General features: G+C 38.3%; 1 protein-coding gene across 8 annotated transcripts in view; it reads left to right on the top strand.

Annotated features, from left to right (window-relative positions):
* Positions 1-20,997, top strand: part of arvcfb (ARVCF delta catenin family member b) — a 243,346-nt gene that overhangs the window by 28,158 nt on the left and 194,191 nt on the right. For all 8 annotated transcript variants that reach the window (XM_072433079.1, XM_072433076.1, XM_072433080.1 and 5 more), the window contains exon 2: positions 18,649-18,732. The gene's annotated coding sequence lies outside the window, so the exon portion shown is untranslated. The remainder of the gene's footprint in view (positions 1-18,648; positions 18,733-20,997) is intronic.

The raw sequence follows: 20,997 nt of genomic DNA, 5'->3' as shown, positions 1-20,997 counted from the left end.
CTTCCCTCTTATTTTCAGATGATTCTTTAGGACACAAGCTCCCAGGCTGTGACCATCCAGATTCTAAATCAATACACAATCACGACACATAATAATTTCTATTGGAGCGCAGCTCAGCAATAAAATGAGAATCTATCATCTTTTCTCTGCTCAGGCTATGGAAAATTATCTGATAGACTTTACAAGGCTTTGGTGGTAGAGCTTTTGTTTCGCTGTTTATGTCACGTTCACTTCACCTCATCCACATTTTTATACAGGGCCATCTTATATTGTATAGAATATATTGTAAGAAACTTAACTTGAATAACTTTCATTGGGATGTCACAGTATCATCATTTAATGTTACGATTAGAGAAGAAACATTTTTGGATTAGCATTCCTCATGAGCTTTATGAAATCAACCTTTCTGAATTAAAAACTAAAAAAAAAAAGCCTAATATGCAATTTTACTTTTGAGTGTAGATCTAGGGTTGGAAATAAAATGATCCAATTTCTTCCATTTCTACATATTGTTCAATCTCGATTTCCAATTCGATTTGATTTGGTCTTTTCAAAAACTAAATAAAAATGGCTTTTAGTAATTATTTCATGCACATTAACTATACAGACTTTTAATGTGTGCCATTTAATACAAAAAATAATAAAACATATTTCTCCAAAGTCTGCTGTGTCTTTACTAACTGAGGATTGGCTGTGAACCTCTTGATTAAAAACCCAAACATATCACCGAATCTCGATCTCTTGATTTTTTCGATTAATTGCCCAGCCCTGTGTAGATCGAACTGACATTACACATTGTTGCTGCCTACGATTTTCTTCTTGACTCGACTTTCATCACCGTATCTTCTTCCACGGGCTCGGCACTCGACAGTCGTACGTGACATAAAAAACACAGGTTGCACCATCTATTTACCTCGTTCATTTAAGAGCCAGCCTCCTCATTAACCGCTAAATTTAAACGCTCACAGTCTTTTTGGAAGTGATTATGAATGAACGTGAATGATTCAGTGTTGTGACTCACTAATGATAAGACGTGAATGAATGCAATGTTTTTTATTTATTTTTCCCTCTCTCCCAGCTGCTCTCCCACCGGCTCCTGTGCTCGGATAAACACCGGGGTCTCGCAATTCGCTCGCGTCGTTTTGGCAAGGAACAGTTGCAAAGGAGCCGACTGTGCACATAAAATGAGTTTTCCACCATTTCACCATCTATTGCTCTGTTTTGCTTTGATTTTTTGATTGAGGAAGAAAGCAGATTGCCAATGTGTTCGTAAAATTTACTCGAGGAACATTTTGCGGATTGCAGTTTACAAAGAAATGCATTATTGAAAAGAAAATGATATATTATTTGTGCCTATTGGGAATAAAGGATTTTTATCTACGTATCATTGCCTCATTACTTTTAGGTTCGTTTGCTATTTCAAGGTATAGATCAATGCCATGTGATTGGAAATCGTGTTTAACCTCTCACGAAGTTAAGTTTATTTCTATATTTTGCTGGTACAAGCAGGGGGGGTAATAATATCTATAAATGGTACTCAGGCCTATTTGTGTATTAAATTAAAGCTGGTGAATGATTTTCCCACCACAAACCCGGAATTAGGTATTGAAATCTATCTAACTACCGGTACTTCTGAGCGCTCACAAATCCTGGCACATTGTTAATATTCACAGGAATATTGCACACAGGCATTTTGGAACAATTGTGAGTGAATGATACAATGTTGTGACTCACCCATTATAGGATGTGAGTCGCAGCTTTTTTCAGACGGCAAAGTAAAACTTGGGCTCAAGTTTAGGCCCAAGATCAGCCAATCTGAGGGACTAAAATACTTTAAATGAAATACTTTAATTTGTGCCGCTAGTGGTATAATTTTGTCACAAAGTGCTGCTTTTACAAGCTACTCATTTACAAAAATCCCCTGCACCATCTCTAGCTCAAACACATTAGTGATTTGATAGTGTGTAAAGACAATTTAACCTCATTAAATTAAATCTGAATGTAGTAATTTTCTTGTGTATCATTTGTTTGATAAGGCTTTGCTGAGCTGAAAATCCACTCCATCAATAATAATGAACTGCTAACTCACATGTTCATTCAGATGCTCATAAATCACTGTGGAGTCACTATTGCTCAGTCACTCACTCTTTGCACAGCATTTGCAACAGCTTGCCGTACCAATAATTCATGCACACAATATTTTAGATCTGTGCTGTTGAGATATAAGATATAATCGTTGTTACCATCATAAAGTGGAGTTAGACTTTTTGGGCTCGAAGAGCTTATCCAAAACTGTAGGTGTTCCCAGTGGTCTGTAGTGCCATTTTATAGTCAAACTGTGTGGTTTTGTTATTTCATTTTGCCAAGTGCTTTGAGTCATTTGAAGGTGGAAAAGCACTAGATAAATACACTGTAATAAGAATGATAATGATATATTATTAGCCAGCGGACTGCTTTTGTACACTTTCATGTTCATGTTTCAAGTTCACACTTTAACTTCATTGTAAAGTAAGTATAGATGTGAAGGCTGCCAATTCCCAGCTCAATCTGTAGCTTCTCCATTATCGCTTCAAAATAAGGTTTCTTAGTAAACAATATAAAAGGCGTTTATTTGTTTATAAGTACTTAGACAATAGCATTTGTAGATTTTTTATTATACTTTATAAATGTTAATAAGCCATGAAAAAAACAATGTGTTACTAAACCATTTACAAAATGTTTTATAAGAGTGTTAATTTGTCCATAAATCCATATACCGGTGGTCTAAATAAACAAATCAGTCGACAAACTTTGGTAGAAACAAATACCAATGACAACAATCCAACACATGTTATAGTTTTGTCTTTTCATTTATTTTACAGGTTCAAAGTTGGCTAAGAACTTGCTGTTACGTGTCAGACCAATAAGACCACAAACCATTTCATACAGCAATAACAGCAATCATAAAGCAGTGTCCAGTGTAGCATGTGGCTGTTTACAACGTATGATATTTATAGTTTTATTCTATTGCACTTATTGGTGTAGATCTTGCGTTTATTGCTTTTTCAGCTCAACAACGATACAGACAGACGGTAGACTCATGACACGCACAGGTTGAACGAGCATTATAACTTCAGGGGCCAACAAGACGCAAAGTATAGACGTAAAGTATATTTTTCAAACCAAACCCGCTCACGACCTAAAATATGGCGTTCTTAAATTACATTTCTGCCAGTCACTCGATTTTTCATACTCTGCGCGCTAGGTCTCCACAGTTACTGAAAACATTGATCTAATTGATGGTGTTTTTTCTTTGTGAAGTATGTGGCAGTCAGTCCAAGTTCAACACTGGGAGCATATGCCCCCAAGACGCCGGTGGCTAAAACAACAGATACTGTGTCTACTTTGGAAAATGTACAAACGGCGAGCTCTACAAATACTCTCCGACCACGTAACCACAGAAACAACAGTAATCTTCACATTTTGAATCGCTTTTGTTCCTCACCTCAAGTAACACTGGCCTTCAAACGTCCTGTACATTATCATCATACATGAATCAGATTTTTCACATTTGTCTGATAATTAAACTAATACGTTTAAAGACATGACACATTTATTTTGGCTATTGTTATCGAGAGATTTATTCTTACAGATGCTGTGTTTAAACAAAAGCATAGACAAAAATCAAGACAGATGGTTACTTTATTGATATTTATATTCAAAGTTTGGCAGCAGCAAAACAAAAAAGATATGTAAAGTTGACAGTTCATCCTTTATCTATTGGAATGCCTCTAGACCATTAGCGAGCATTTATTTTAGGGATGGTTCGCTACAGATTTTTTTCGAGCCGATAGAGATTTTAAAATCACAAATTTATACAAAGTTGTTGTGGTAAAGTTCAAGAATTAACATAAAAAATCAACTATTTCCTATACAATCCTATGCTGAGTGATTGTATAAACATAAAGCAATGTTTATGCTGCAGTTTTATTTCCATGTTCAAAACGTCAAACCTGATAAATGATAAATACAGTCCGAGAGACGGCCCAGAACATTCCTCTGTGGGACAAACAATCCATTGATTTGAATTAAGGACAGGAGCTTAATCACCCACAGTTCAACAACTACAACACAGTAAACACAGACTTTATGATATATATTGTGCCAAATACAGACACAAAGACCAGAATGCTAACGTTAGCTGCTGATTAAATGCTACCACGATGCTAGCACTGCTTTCTGTATTTTAACATTTAATGAACAATCCGTTAACTTTTCTGAGGTAACTCTATGTCAACAACCTTCAATAAGTGGAGCCAGTGGATTCACTCTCACTGCATCCAACAGATCAGTGTGTGGACGCAAAGCAGCTTTCTCCAGAGAATAGACTTTAAAGCTGCTCTGCTTGTGTACAAGTCTCTCCATGGCCTAGCACCAAAGTACATCTCGGACATGTTAGTGCCATATGAACCATCTCGTACTCTGAGGACCTCAGGGACCGGCCTCCTGCTGGTGCCAGAGTCAGGACTAAACATGGACCGGCCTCCTGCTGGTGCCCAGTGTCAGGACTAAACATGGACCGGCCTCCTGCTGGTGCCAGAGTCAGGACTAAACATGGACCGGCCTCCTGCTGGTGCCAGAGTCAGGACTAAACATGGACCGGCCTCCTGCTGGTGCCAGAATCAGGACTAAACATGGACCGGCCTCCTGCTGGTGCCAGAGTCAGGACTAAACATGGACCGGCCTCCTGCTGGTGCCAGAGTCAGGACTAAACATGGACCGGCCTCCTGCTGGTGCCAGAGTCAGGACTAAACATGGACCGGCCTCCTGCTGGTGCCAGAGTCAGGACTAAACATGGACCGGCCTCCTGCTGGTGCCAGAGTCAGGACTAAACATGGACCGGCCTCCTGCTGGTGCCAGAGTCAGGACTAAACATGGACCGGCCTCCTGCTGGTGCCAGAGTCAGGACTAAACATGGACCGGCCTCCTGCTGGTGCCAGAGTCAGGACTGACATTATTTTCTTAGCACTCGTCTCTTTCATGTCTTAAACTATTTTGTGATTTGTGATTTATGTCGTGTCTTTGTGACTTTAATGCATTTCCCCCTGTTGTGTGAAGCACTCTAAATTGCCTTGTGTATGAAAATGTGCTCTACCCCCAGAGAAAATCAGGCCACCCTGGGAATCGGTGCATTGTTCAGTTGTTGGTCACATGACCATTGGACATTTTACACAAATCAATCTACTTAATGGAATATTAAGTAGGTTTTGTGTGATTTTGAGCTTTTATTTCTGACATTGTTGAATCCCTTTGCCAGGTATAAGTCTGGGTAAAGTCATGAAAGGGTCTTTCAAAAGCACCAATATCTAAGAGTGCATTAGTTGGCATAAACAGACATCTTTTCAACATTAGTGAACCAGTTTTGTGCGTATAAAAAGAAAAAGTACAAAAGGTGAACACTTGTCACTTCCCGTAGAAACCAGCCTACAACCAGCCGCACTTTAACTCTATTTTTTGATGTGTGACGTGCATTGGCATGACCCGACATGACCCATTGCGATATCCATTATTTCTGCTTATGTCGTATTGTTAATATAATATTCAGTCATCTATGGAATAAAACAGGCAGTTCAGATGGTCTCCTCTGCCCAGGCTCCACACCGAGTCTCACCCTCTCTTAACCTTTGTTACGGATGACAGAGCCGCCCTGGATCTTGTACCTGACTCGTCCTGCTCTAATGGGGGAGTTTATGCAGCCTTTCTGACACTTCCTCACTTCTGCCCTGCTCCATATGCAGCGTGGTTTTGATAAAAGGGCAGGGTTTTTGTGTGAGACTTGAAAGCCAGAGAGAAAGTGAGAGCGTTGAAGTGGAGAGGCCATTCAATGCATTCATATATAAAAAAAAACAAGTCTTCTCTACTGCTTGTTCCCGTTACTTAGGGGTCGCAGGTGACTGGAGCCTATCCCACTGACTTTGGGCCTTTGGCGGGGCTTTTCACAGGGTATGCGATTCAATGCAATGTTTCTTTAATTAATGCATTCAAGATATTTTCCGTGTATGTGCTTTTCGTGTGTTCTGGCTCAAAGGCTCATGAGTGCAAAGAAGCAAACAGAATATTCCTCTTCATGAGCATGCACATAATGGTAATGAGTTCATTTGACACTATAACACATTTTCCACAGTAATCCCAACATGCCCTCCAACCGTTTTTTGATTTACAGTACGCTACAAATAGCAAACATCCTCAAACAAACTCACCAAGATAGATCTGTAAAAAAATAATAATAATACGTCACACAATCAAAATTCTCAAAGACACATTTAATTTGATTTTTTTGGGGTAACTTTTCTCTTTCTCATTCGCAATCGGACAATTTATTTTCAGTGTTTTTGTCACGCTCTTCTCCCAATGCCTTTTTTTAGTTCATGCACAAGTGCGTGGGTGGAGGATCAATCAAGGGAAATGCAGGAGGAAACCTTCATGGACAACGAGGGATCATGCCAGATGCCCTCCCCTCCATATGCTTAGTTAACCATGATAGTTAAATATGGAAATGCAAAGTTGTTCAGTGCAATATTGTGATTGCGAGTAGATTTGCAATACGGTAATAGGTCATGTTAATAACTAAATCGACAATGTTTTTGGGGGCTCAATAATTATCATGTGTACATTTTCTTCACGCTAGCAGGGAATGTTTCATTATTTATATGTAGTGCAAGAAGAACTGAGCTATTTTCTAAATCATTTCAAGCTTTGTTGTAATTGCGCCAACTGTGATTTTGATTTGATTGCGCAATAGTGTGCAGCAACACCAAAGACCCACGTCTTGTCCATCTTTATTGTTTGTTTTCAGATGTGAACGGTTGTATATTTCTCTTCTTTAAGAGTGCAGAGCTCTGGACTCTGGGGTTTGTGGCTGCACATCACAGACTGTGGGTTTGGTCAGTCCAAGATATGTGGATTTCTACAGTTCTCTCTCGGCAGCTTCATGCTCTGTCTCTGGGGCTTTCTGTGGTGCAACAAAAACATGACCTTCATCCAACTGTGTAAAGCTCATACTTATTTATACATTTCTGCAAAGTTTAACCTTTTGTCCTCCCATTGGGGCAATAAAGATAAATCAATAACTATATATCTGCATGTGTTTTATTTTATGTTATTATGTTGGTGTGTTAGTTATTTGTATTAGAGCAATTCTGTCAGTGCTGCAGCAGATACAGTTAGTGTTGTGTTATATGAGTTTGAGCCTACAGGGGGCAGTTGTGCACTCCAAAAGCTCCCCTCTTTGGTATAGAAGGTGCAGAAGTTAAGTTATGATGTGCAGTTCTGCTGTAGCGTAACATTGACAGTAATCAATCAATAATGAAAGCCTAGTGACAAATCCAGCGATCTAAATACACTTGTAACTATCTACAAAAAGTGGAATACCTCACAGTTAAGAAAAATAACATTACACAACATTAACAACATATTTTTTTTTTATAATTTAACTCTTAGATGTTTTATTTAAAGTGCACATGACTGATTAAACTACACATTTCCCTAAATCATAGTGAACATGATTATATTGAAGATTTTATTACTTTTATGCTTATTATACCCAGTTTGACATTTTTGTGATGTTTATAATGTGACTTCATGGTTGTACATGTGGTTCTCAGGAACTTGTGATTCTGAAATGAGAAGTTGAGGTTACTTCTGACTTCTGTTTTTTTCCTTGGAAAGTCGGTATTTTTATTTGACCTGTAATAAAAATCACAGAGTCCGCTCATAAACAGCATCTAATAGAATTAACCAGTGAGTTTTGTTAGCTTTTGCCAAAGCTAAGTGTTAGCTAGTTATTTCTTTTGGATAACGTCCTACCATTTTTAATGTAGCGAGCTAACATCACATCTGAATTAAACAGTAGTATTTGGTCTTTTTGCACAAATATATGGACAACTGACATTAAATCCCTCAATGATTTTCATAGGTAGAGGTAATTCATTACAGTTATAACCTAGCAACCATATTGTTAATAAGGGCAAAAATCAATATACATTACACAATAGTTAAATAGACAAAATAATAATACCTGATAACAGCTTTGTTTGGTTAAATGATAGTTTAGGTTAAAATTGTGTCAGTTGAGTGTAAATTGTCTGTCTTGTTTGCATTTTTGGATGAAATGTCCCTTATCCATGACAGAGGGATTCTGCTTTAGATTTAATTCAAAAACTGCAACTTGACAGATGTAAAACTATGATAAACATTTACCACTAATTTCATAATAATAATAATGATAATGATGATAAAAAAGAGAACCTGTAATATGCACTTTTTTCAGTGACTTCCGGCGTAACAAAATCAATTCATTTTAATTGAAAAGTTGTGTTCTAGTTTTGGCCCACAAGTTGGTTTGGGCAAAAATAACAGTCCCTGACTCATGATGTTTAGGCATGGACACAAAGAGAGAGAGAGAGAGCACTGGCATCAACTCAGCTCTGTTCAGTCAATGCGCTGGCAGACACTGGACAGTCATAAACCAAACATTATCACATTAACACAAGAGGTCCACCAATAATGGGTTGTGGACTGCAGGCTGCACATACACACACTTCGCTCTCCATTAACAGCTTTATTTCTGATAATTACAACTATTATCTTTTGCCCACACAGAAAAAATTAACAGGATTGTCGGCGGCCATTTCTGTTGTAAATTAAGTGGCAGAATGAGTGTTTTATTCCTTTGTGTGGTGATGAATTGTGGCTGGCTAGTTTATTGTATTGTTCTGTAGCAGTGATGATAGACGTCGGTTCTGTGTCTCTGCTCCTTCAAACATCAGCGCCCGTGTTTTATCATTTTGTAAAGATTGCACTAATGGCATTGAATTAAGTGATTGAATGTGTAGAGAAGGTGGACTTGTGTTAGAGTTCACGCTTCATTAGGGATGTCAAAATTGTTCGGGAAATCAATTTTTTAAAATTATTCAGGTCACAATTTAATCAAAAGAACCAAAAAAAATCAAGTTAATCGCATCTAATTGATGAATTTAAATAATTCTCAACTCATTTTGTAATTGTCTAACCGATGTCTGTTCTATACAAAGACTCTATATTTTGCTCTTATTACTTTGCTTGCAATGTTCCACAGTTTGGAATAAAGTTTATTCATTGCCATGGAGACAATATAGGCCACAGACAATAAAGGCCACAATATAAGTTACAGGTCTGATCTGTGAAGAAATGACCCAGTCACTGTTACAATGCATTTTTAAAAAAGTAGTTTTGGACAAATAAAAAAATGAATACATAAAAATATATTGTTTTTCACAAAGCAATACCATCTCCATGGAGATGATCAGGTGTACCCTGCACCAGAAGGTTACATTGTCCTCCTTTAAAATATTTAAATTGAAATTTGAAATGCAGCCAATTTTCATTAGCCGCTTATTACATGCACTTGGTGCCATGTGCGCTGCTGATTGCTGCAACATTAATGGTGCACAGGGTAATGAATAAATTGAGCAGTTAAAGCCAGGCAAAGACAAGCAGTGCATTTGAATTGGTTGAAGCTCAGAAAGGGAGAAAAGCAGCTGCACAAACATCCTGTATGTATTGTCTGCATCTTTACGAGCTATAGAGGGAGCTGGTAGTGAACTTCATGAACACACAGAGGCACGAGTTGTTCTCTTATTCTGTGAACTCACAAAGATGAGGTCAGACAGAAATTGTTTAGGCTATATCCTGAAAGGCACAGTGCTAAGAATTTATTTTGTAACGGTGAAAAATATATCTTTCAATGCGAAAGAAAACATATCTTTCGATGTAAAAGAAAACATATCTTTCGATGTGAAAGAAAACCTATCTTTCAGGCCGGATGTCGGTAGAAAGAAGTTGGTGAAATTCAGAGTTCGTGAACTTTCATATCCATGCTCAAAACAAATAGAGAAGAATCCTTGAAGAATTCCACAGACCAGCAGGGCTTGGTTTGGTCCATGTTTGGAAAGCATTCTGTTTTCTTGCAATTTGTGGGGGGTGAACATTTCGGAAATCGTTTTGTAGGAGGTGGCAAATGACATTTATAACAGTGTGTTCAAGCATAACCATTCCATCACACCTGTCCATCACACCTGTCCATCACACCTGTCCATCACACCTGTCCATCACACCTGTCCAAAAGTGTTTTAACTAACTTTGAAAGTGAGGCACTAAAATTCACGATACAATTTTGACTTTCTACCTCTCTACCACTGCAAAACATAACACAATTTAATATCTTTAGTGTATTATTTTCAGTGGTGGAAAGTACCAAAGTATATGTGTTTTATTAATAAAGTTGTAGATACTTTTACTTCACTACATTTGTACTTTCTTCTCTTGAACTTTCTTGAACTGAACTGTATTTCTTGAAGTATTTCTTCTTATGGTTTTAGACCTGGCGAAATGGCTCAGGGCTTTATTTTTCCAGTACGTTTATGGCGACATCTTTCCTACCAATTAAGAGAAAACAAAATAGGCTGTAAATGACCAGAAATTGTTTCTTTTGACCAATAATCAGGACAATTTGGCACTGTAAAAGTTTTCAACAATTAACTACTTTTACTCTTAAATACAACTTAAAAGGTGTACTTTAATAAATGTAGTACCAGTAGTTTTTTATAAAGGGATTATTTTATGTGAGTACTTAAATAACAAAATGGATTACTTCTTCCGCCACTGATTATTTTGCAGTTGATCAGATGCTGCCCTGTTTGACTGACAGGGCTGTGCTTTAGCCTGTCCTTAAGTCCCTCTCGTCCCTGTCTTATATAATATACTTCCAGCTTTGTCCTTCGTCCTCCTCCTGCCATTTTATCACTCACTGCTCTTCTCACCCCCATCACCTCACCCGCCCTCTCCCTTTCTGTGGCAGACACGCTTAGGCTGGTTATGACACATACCGAGTGTTTAGTGCGTTGGGTTTGACAGTATGGTGTATCTGCAATTCACAAATAACAAATCAAATATGTCTGACATCATCAGAAGTCAATACTTTCAGTAATTTGAGCTTCAGTCTCATGTGGTCAGCTTTCGTTCTTCATTTAACCCCTGCTATTTGTTACTTGGATCACCTTGGATAGATACTGAACACTGCACACCCAATGTCACCCAATGTCTGGAGTGGTCTAAACTACAGGGTTATGTTTTATATGTTTATTTTACATAATAAGACACGGGTAGAAATGTGTTCATTCAAATTGCCATTCAAACGTTTTTCAAATCTTTGCCCATTTATTCCACAAGTCTAACAAATCAATCTTCAACATTGTGTTCACTTAATGTCTGAACAATCCCACCAACTTACTGTGCGTGTATAAATGTAACATGTCAGCCACACTTTCTAAAATATAACCTGTAGATTTATAATATTAATGGATGAGTTACCTGCTGCTCCACACTGATATGAATCCTCACAATGTGCCTTTACTTTTTATGTAATAGTCCTGGCTATTTATGCTGCTTCAACTTTGGAAACTGCTACTGTGAATACCAATCTGTTTTCCTGTGTGGCTGTTTGAGCCACGGCTCACTGTGCATTGGTATTTACCGCTTTTGGAAAGGATCCAGACTCCAGATATGTGGCTCTGGGCTTTAATAGATGTCAGAACAGTTGCTCCTTGCTCTTTCCTTAGCAGGTCCTCAATGCTGTAACTTTGTTTTGTGCAAAAGGTGAAGAAAGGTGAGGATAATGGACTGAAAACCGCTGTAAAGTAGAATATAGTGTAGTTTTTGAAGGTGATTGTGATAGGACAAAGTATCTATTCAAGCTCATATGGTTTATTATTTGCATTTACGTGGGAAACATGGGCATGGTGGACATGTCACATGTTGATGTAATTATGTATGTACAAACGTCTGTGTGTTTGTAGGTGTGTTTGGACAATCTAGAACTTGTGTAAACCTGAAGTGTCATTATTCTCTGTCATAAACTCGAAATAAAGCCAATCAATCAAATCTCAAGTACACAAGTCCTGATTTGGACTAAAGATCCAGTTGTGAATGTAAACCACAGTCAAGTACTGGCTCAGATGTGTTTTAGTCTGGGTTAAGTCTCTTCCTGTGTTTGGTTGGTGTAGACCTGGTTTAGTCTTAGTTTATAATATGTTTTTTATTCAAGAGCCATTATCCTTAAACAGTGGTTAAGGACGCCTCTAAATGTTTTAACTGATTTAAAAGAGCGCTTTGTAATTTCTCTATTTAAGGGTCAGCCACCTTTGACCGACAATTTTGTATAGTTTTGGCATTTAAACCTGTTTCCAGAGACGAGTGTAAGTGTGAATGGTCTGTATGATAAGTGAAGTCTATATCGAACACACCTGAAAGACACTGTCCAGAAGAGTGTGCAAGACAATAGTTGATTTTGTGTATTTTCTTCTATTCCCTCTGTTAGTTAACAGAGCTGAATCACCATTTCCTTTTGTGTTTTCTTTTGTTGTTGGCAACAGACTTGGCTAAAGCTGTTTAACACATTATCTTCTGAAAAAAGGCACAAACTCACACAGTTCAAGGCAATGGCCGATGGGAATACATATTTTACATGTTTTAGTTTGAAATAGGCCCGCATTGTTTGACTGAAAATTATAAACGCTAATTTAAGTCTATTGTTGGCCACATGACCTTAATCTGGTGGAAACCATCATTTACTTCCTGAGGTGGAGAAACAACAACTGACTAGCACGTTGCATAAACCTTCAACCCAAAGGTTCCAGCTGTACAAACACAAAACCACAGAAAACAACAAGGAATAAGAGGCATTTAAAAAAAAGAAAGAAAGTACCGTATTTTCCGGACTATAAGTTGCACCTTTTTTCATAGTTTTGGCCGGGGTGCAACTTATACTTATATTTATACTTATATACTGATACGTACACTCCGGAGCGACTTATATATGTTTTTTTCTTCTCTATTTTGCATTGTTTTTGGCTGGTGCGACTTATACCCCGGTGTGACTTATAGTCCGTAAAATACAAATTTTCTAAAAAGACTAGTTGTCTAATTGGACAACTTTCTGGGGTCAATTGTTTGTGTTTTAGGGACATCTTGAACACTTATAGCCATTACTTCATTTTCAAATGTTTTCAATATGGACTAGATTACATTTTTTATGTTATCTATATGTATGTTAATTTAAATAATTAAATGGACCCATAACATACCAGGACTTGTTTATTTAATTTAAAATATTACATGTGAATTGGAACAACAACTTTGTCACTTTCACTCACAGTGAACTTTCCCAAGTACGGATGTGATGAGTTTGAATTTGTAAAGCTTCAAAATCAAATTAATGGAGTTATTTTTTTCCATAATAGCTTAATTTCTGGACAGGAAATTGTTCTAGTTAGAAATAGAACAGAGAGATATTAAATGAAGACTTTGAGAATCTGCAGCTGTAGCATTAAGAATCGTATTAATCTTTGCACCAGAGATAAAATGAATATTTTCTCTTGGAATGAGGAGGAAGACAGCGGGTCACAAAGTCAAATAGGAATGTCCCAGTTTTAAATCTTTTCCTCTGTGTGGAGATTGGATCCATAGTCTACAAAGTCATTTTCATGCTTAAAGGAATCGACTTCAAAAAACCATTCAAACCAACCTTTGAGACATTGGACTACTTTCAATCAAGCGTGGACAGAATTATTTTGGGGTACATACATTTTTATCAAGGTGAGCTTTTATAAGGGTCGCCTCAGTGCATGACATTAATTAGAATCGGAATCAGGGCATTGCATTTGAAGAGGTGAAAGGAAGAGAGCGGGACTAGCAATTCTTCAAATGGGATTTCTTTGTCTCCAGAGAGGCGTTATAGTTCAGTGAAATCCTGTAACGCCCCGGCACCCCTCGCCCTCTGCCCCGTCATCTTGTTAGCGGTGAACTCCTGGGACGTCCCATCAGACAGGCCGAGTCTGTGAGTCACGGGCTGCCCAGACGCTAACACTGTGATTAAATGAGTGCTAAAGCCACTGTCCTGAGAGGGGGTGGGCCCAAATGTCTTAAGGTTTTCTTCCATTAATTAATTTAGCAATGTATCCTTAAAAGACAAATATTATGCATTATTTGTATTGTTATCGGCCTTTAAATAATGCTCTTGAGTATTTTCACTTTGCACTTGTTCTGGTGCTCTGTCTGCAAGTTATTAACGGATAAATATATATGAATATTTGTTTTAATCTCATATTTTTTACTTTTGGCTCCATCTTCTGGCTGCAGAAGTGAGTTAAACGAATGCTAGCTTTCCTCCGACATGCTAATGCAAACACACAGATGTATTGATAGTGATTTCACAGCAGAAATGCCCAGATCAAGTCTAGCAATGGTTTATGGACTGTAAAATTCTGCAGAAAATTTCAGAGCCATGTCATGAGTAGATTATAAAATCACACATTTGGAAAATTCAGAATCTAAGGCTTTCGACGCTCAGAGAGAGAGGACTTTCTAAACAGGAATTGCCAAACTACCTTGAATGAAGCCAAGTGCAACTCCAGGTATTGTCCTTTAAAACAGGGTGATCAGGCTGACTCAACTTTTAAATAGTCACTTTTAATGGAAATAGTCACTTTTAACGGTCTTCCTCATCTGTTCAGTCTTTGCTACAATCCTTGCTATCAATATAAATCATAATGCAACATGGACAATAATAAATTAATACGATACAGTATGATCGAAAGGGAGTAGGAAGAATGAACTCATCGTAAATACATTGGCTCTATTGTACACAACCTTGCATTCGGAGTATGCATTAGGGTTTGAAGGACAAAGCTCGACCTTTCCAGACTTTTAGAATGATCTTGATGAGAGCTCACAAAGATCTGTATTTATATTTTTAATGTTAATTTGTTTTTGTTGCCCTTGCACAAGTTTAGTTTAACCATAACTTCAAGTCATTAAATTTTTGCTTGTCAAGTTGAAAAGGCCTGGACAGCATCACGTCTGAAACGCCGCTCGTGTGTCTAAGGGCCGAGTGATAAAGAATCCAGATCCCCGTAAATGACTTCCACCTTACGTCATGTGTCAGCGTTCATTAACCCCAGCCCTGAGAGGTTGAGGGTGCGAAGCCAAACTAAACGCTTGAGCCAAGAGCTGCAGACAGGAGAGCTAAAAGTGTTCCTGGACAGACTCCTCATAAAAATGCTTTGAGCCTCACTATGCGCCTCTCTCATTCCCTGCCATGAATTAAGGTACAGTGGGCCAAAATACATATCCATGATCTTATTGTCAAAACATTTCTAAAATCTTTATAATCCAAATTCTTAACCATATGACAACATTTGGAGTAACTGTAGTACATGCGTGGCTACAGCCAGCAGTTTAATGCAAGATTATTGGAAAAGGGTTAAAATTAACAGATATAAACAGAAAATAACCAGTCCTCAGCAAACATGGACTTGATCTGGTGACAAATTGTATTTCCAGTGATGATAACTTTATCTGTCGAACCAACAGACTTAGCAAAACAAAGCTAGTGCATGTTATCAGCTGCTTCCTGTTTAAGGGACAGCAGTCACGCAGCAGTTCACATCAACACCCAAAATATATATTTATATATTTCCAGTGTATCAAGTTTCTACCACTCTCCAAATCCTGCACTGATAAAACTTTATTGTTGATTTTATACATTAGGACGATGGTGTTTTTGATGTTCGTCAAGACTTTTCCATCCGAGACGTTGGAGCTGTTTTTTGGATCATAGTCAGACGTTACAAAATGTGCTAATGACTGAAAAGTTAAACCTTGCCTCCTTTTAAATAATCACAGTTGGTTTTGCTTTCTGTTGTTGCAACCATCACAACTTCCCCAACAACAATGTGAATAAATATAAGCCTATTTTACTTCATGTTTGTGGTAAAAAATTATGATTATTGTCACCCCTTGACTGTATCACAGTTCTTATATTCTCTAGTTTGTAGCATTTTGTTTAGACCATACAGTAAGGATTTCTCAGTCTATCCCTTATTCTGGCTTCGGCTGTCCTTATAATAACAAACATAACAGATATAGGTATGAACTGGTGGTGGTGGTGATGATGGGAGACGTTTGTTTTGGTCCGGTGCCTCTGACAGACACTATTGAACTCCTGCTTTGTGTGGATTTGTGCTGCTCACAGTTTGCCTCGGCCTCTCAGATTCTGTATTGTAAGTTCGGACAAGGCCCAGGTCTTCTGTCAGTCCATCACAGAGCCACGCATGTGTGTCTGCTGAGCTGGACGGGAGCCTGTGACCCAGTGTGTTTGTGTGTGGATCAGAGGTAGCGGTTCTCAAACACAATATTTGCCATAGTTGTAACCCAAAATTATCGACTAAACCGGGCCAAACCAAGTCCATCAAACAAAAACGACACTGCAGAAGGGGTCTTGATAGAGATGCCACAATTGTACCTTGGCGGGGATCAGTGATTTGAAAGTTCGCGGGCCTGAGCAGAGGGGCAAATTGCTTTGAAATCGATCACATTCCAAGTTAAAGCTGCTTTTCCACCTACCTACTTATCAGTCTATTTATAGCCGCTCTCTCAGTGTGCTGTGGGGAATATGGCTATGGAGGCATGGCAGTGTGGACCACTCACTCCAAACCAGGATCATGTTTCTCTTGCTTCACCTCTGGGCTTGTGCTGATGTGTTTTTGTCCATGCTAATTCAATATATACAAGGATCTGCTGTGGCTGATGGAACGGAAGAGATGAAATGAAAGCTGTTTTGAAACCCCATTCTCCCATTTTTTTTTTCATCCTTTCACTGCAGAAACACATAGCAACAGTATACAATCTCAACAAAGTGGTCCTACTCTCTCACGAGGCCTAGTGATACAGTTGGCATCTGAAGGGAACGCCCTATAACGGACCTCTGTGAGAGCAAATGTCGACTTTTGTATTTATATTGTGCCGAGTACTGACACGAAGACATGGAGAAATATAAAGTGACAACCCAAATTTGTACAAACATCCAAGAATTCTTACTGCAGTCATTGAAAAGTACATTATAACTTTTTCTGCTACTCACTTGTTACACATTATGGCATTATCCTAACTTATCTTGACTTTATACACTTTTACGGATGCTTTTTTCGCTAAATATATTTGCAGGCTCCCATCTCCACAGAGCTGACCTGTAAAATGGCCTGGCATCACCCGCTTGTCTCCATGTAGAAGTATATAACGTTAGCTGACCTCATCTAGCGCATAATCAAAAACAAATTAAAAACAAGCAAACACAGAAATCAGAACAATTAAAACAATCATATTCAGTTAATCTCACACTGCTTACTCCTAAAACGTCCACCGTGTGCACTTTAAAAACACCTCTTCTGTTAATCACCTGTGCTGGCTTTCCGCTCTGTGCGCTTTCTAAAGAAATGTGGCGTCTCCAATCTCTCACTCCTGGCTTTTCACACTGTAGTTAACCTTTGTTTTGTTTTTTTGATTTTTAAGTCATTAGGATCTTTGGATGAAACAATGATAATTTGACATTTTAGAAGAGTAACAACAGCACAGAGGCTCCCGGATCTGTAATGGAGGCACGTAAAAGCAGCAGCAGCAGCGTTCGAGGGCACGCTACTGTCATTGCTCAGTTGCAAATCTCAGGGGACTTTTGCATTTTATGTTTTCAAAGAAAATGATTTGCTGTTCATTGAAAGGTGTTTTTGGTTTGTGTTTCCGCCAATGAATCGGAACATGCCTCGCTGTTTTTTCATGCTGCAAAAGCTAGAATTTGACGTTTGTTTTTTCTTAATACATTTGCGTATTCATATGTAAACAATAGGGCTAGTGCTAAACCATAAACTAAAGACTTGTAAATGTTATACAAATGTTGAATAACAGATTTGATTTATGTGGTACTTTTTTGAGGTAATTGCTATTGTTGTAAAACATACGTCACAGTTTATTATCAAGTTTAATATGAAGGAGACCCAAGATCATCTCCGATTTCACACGTAAATTATTCAGGGCGTTGTTATTCTGTCATAGTCACTTTAAGCAGACACACAACAGACATTCACATATATATTAATTAATTTTTAATTTGTAACCACTTGAGTTTTACCAATGTTGCCATCTAATTTCTGTGGTTTGTGGTAGAAAGCCACAGAAAACCTTCCGTATCTGACAAATTCCATTCTGGGCAAAGAGCGGGTTGAAGAGTTGAGAGCTCAGCTTGAAATCCTTTCTCCATTCGGTACGAATCTTGTCATGGTCTCAACCACTGACAAAACTGTAGCGTGAAAGCCTCACGCTGCCTTAAGGAACCATTCTAAGCTATCATTCATCCAGTTCAGCGACTTCCTGCGACTTGACTAATATATGTGTTATGTTTGAGAGAAAGTTTTTTCATCAGCCTTTAGTTATTGAGGTTCATCTTATTTTTCATTCACATTCATGACATTTCCCCCCACCAATCAGACCATTATTTAAAAATCCCTTGCAAAGTTCCCGTGCTGCTCTCTGCTGTGTGAATCTGTTAATATTGGATGACTAGCTGCCGTGTTTCTGCCTGCGCTGGGTTCACTAGAAGGATTTTTCTTCCAAATCTCATCCGATATATGAGATGCCTTTTTAAAAATCAATATTTTTCTGTATGCTGGTGGAACACGAGCGCATAGATTTGAGGTCGAGGCTTGAACATATCTCACCATTTGCTTTGTTTTTCTGTTTTAGGTGCAGCTGGTCTAGTGTCATGGCTGTGGTCTGATGTATGTCACCTGCGCCGACTTTTTTATGGGATTATCGCCACAACCAAAAGTAAGAGCATTTCCCCCCAAACACTCCCAACTACGGATTTAAGAAGAAAAGAGACTTGACATGCGGAGTATGAACAAATGCATCTATTATTGAGGAATCAATTTAATGCCTCATTCGTCCAGGAGTGTTTCATGGTAGAAAAGGATTTAAGGGTAGTAGTCTGGACGCTGTTTTGAAAATTAAGACTTAAAAATCAAGTCATTCTCACTATGATTCTTGAGGAATCTGTATAATGCATCAGATCCTTATTTGAACACCACTTTCTATATATTTTTTTAACGTTTGTATAGTTCAGAACGTTTGTTAGATCAGAGTCTACAGGGTTTGTTTTGACAGTAACAATCTTGTTGAATTGTACATTTAAGAAGTAACAGTAGGAGTATTAGTATCAATAATAGTAGTTACAAGAGTAGTAGTATTAGTATAATAGTTGCTAATAGTAGTAATAGTACTGCTACAACTGTCTTATGTTTTATTGCTGTCCATAGGTTGTTTACAAGCAATACATTTTCTATTATTTAGTGCATACAACAGGTTGATTACACATGTCACTATAACATAGTGAACATTATTATATTCATAGTATGCAAAATCAGCTTTTGACCATATTAAGACCATTTTGTGACACACGTGGGATTGGGCAGCGCAGTGTAGCCGTTCGGACACAAATGAAAAACAAAACTGCTGCTGGAAATGGTGAGCTCTCAAAACACCACGTGCCTTTAAAGGAGCCAGCAACCTGGAAGTAAATAAAGTTGTTTTAGATCAATAATGCAATTTAAAATGTCCAAATGATCCATAGTTGTTGTAAATTAGAACTGTATAGCAGACAAAAGCACAAAAGCTCTTCTGCGTGTTTTGCCTATTTTCCCTAGTTTGACTATTTTGGTGATGTCTATAATTGCACTTCCTGGTTGGACGTGAGAAGCTGATGTGATTAGAAGGAGTAAACCCACAACTGTTATCTAGCAACCATACTCTAAACAAGGGCCAAAATCCATATAATTTACTCAAAAGCCTTTATGTTGTTAAATTATTATCTAAACTCTCAGAAAAATGTGTCAGTTGTTTGCAAACTGTTTTTGCCTTTTCAATGGAATGTGTCTAACTGGTGACAGAACTATCTACTTCCTGCAATGCTCAACTTTTATTCAGTTCTTCTTTACAAACGGCAAGGTTTTAAAAGTAACATCAAATACTATCCCACCAAACAAAGTCAAATCATAAGGACAGGAAACCCTTTAACACAACTTTCTCCCTTAAGGCGTTTCTGAATACAAGCCCAAAGTGAATGATTTATGCACATGCTAGAATCTCCACTGCCGATATCTCAGGTTTAAAAAAAGTGTCCTTGGTTTTCACACCGTGTCTGTGTTGTTTTTCCTCACTTTCTTTTTCGTACAGTAGATTTGTGCTTTCATTTAGCTATTCCTGCCTTGATGTCAGTTGCCTAGGAGCTGTAAACTGGAGTTGAACCTGTCCGTGAGAATAGTGGCTTTGTATTCAAGCAGAGAAATCCACATGCGCTCACCAAAAGGGTAGAAAAAACAACTTTGGTCACTTTGACGAGACAACTTCTTTCGCCACAGATTTAGGAGAGCACAAAGTTTCCACGTGATTTCCATGTTTTTCCGCTACTGGTCTTGATCTTGCTCCTGGAAGCTGAGGACTACGGTGATTTGAATAGTCCTGGCTGGCGAAGGCGACGTCGACTCCAGGCCTTGTTCTTTTTTTTAATTCATTGTCGTTGAGCTACTGTTTTTGGACGTTCTCGTGGGAGCAGTTAATCGTTAGACTCGCATCGCTGAATCTCAACCAGCATCTGTGAGTCTCAACTGGTCCTTGCTGAAATATGAAAAGACATAAAGCACATAAAGGGGAAGATTTATAACGTGGAAATAAATTTGAAGAAAGCCAGATGGAACAGAGAGCACTGGGACAAAGGATTAACTCACCTGACACAGTACAGTAGCTCCACTAACGGAAATGAGCATGACCACGTTTCATAACTCGCACTGAACTTTTAGCTATCCAAAATATCGACTCCGTTCTTTCAATCTCGTGTTTCTGGCATCGTCATCTTTACGCAAATTGATGTGGCCGTCTGTGAAATGTTACTAGCAGCAGATTGGCATTTGGAGAGGTCAAGTCTGGGGCACTTCTTCAGGGGGATAAAGTTCAACCAGGAGTCACTGAGTCGATCAACTTTCTGGAACGGTCATGGGGGGGATCCTTTGTCAAACAGCGCCTGAAATTCAGCCTAAT

Source organism: Eucyclogobius newberryi, unplaced genomic scaffold, assembly GCF_026437365.1.
Source record: "Eucyclogobius newberryi isolate DKJ021-1_F unplaced genomic scaffold, fEucNew1.0.hap1 SCAF_6, whole genome shotgun sequence".
NCBI lineage: Eukaryota > Metazoa > Chordata > Actinopteri > Gobiiformes > Gobiidae > Eucyclogobius > Eucyclogobius newberryi.
Note: the sequence above shows the minus strand (reverse complement) of the source record. Positions and strands in the feature narration are given on the sequence as shown.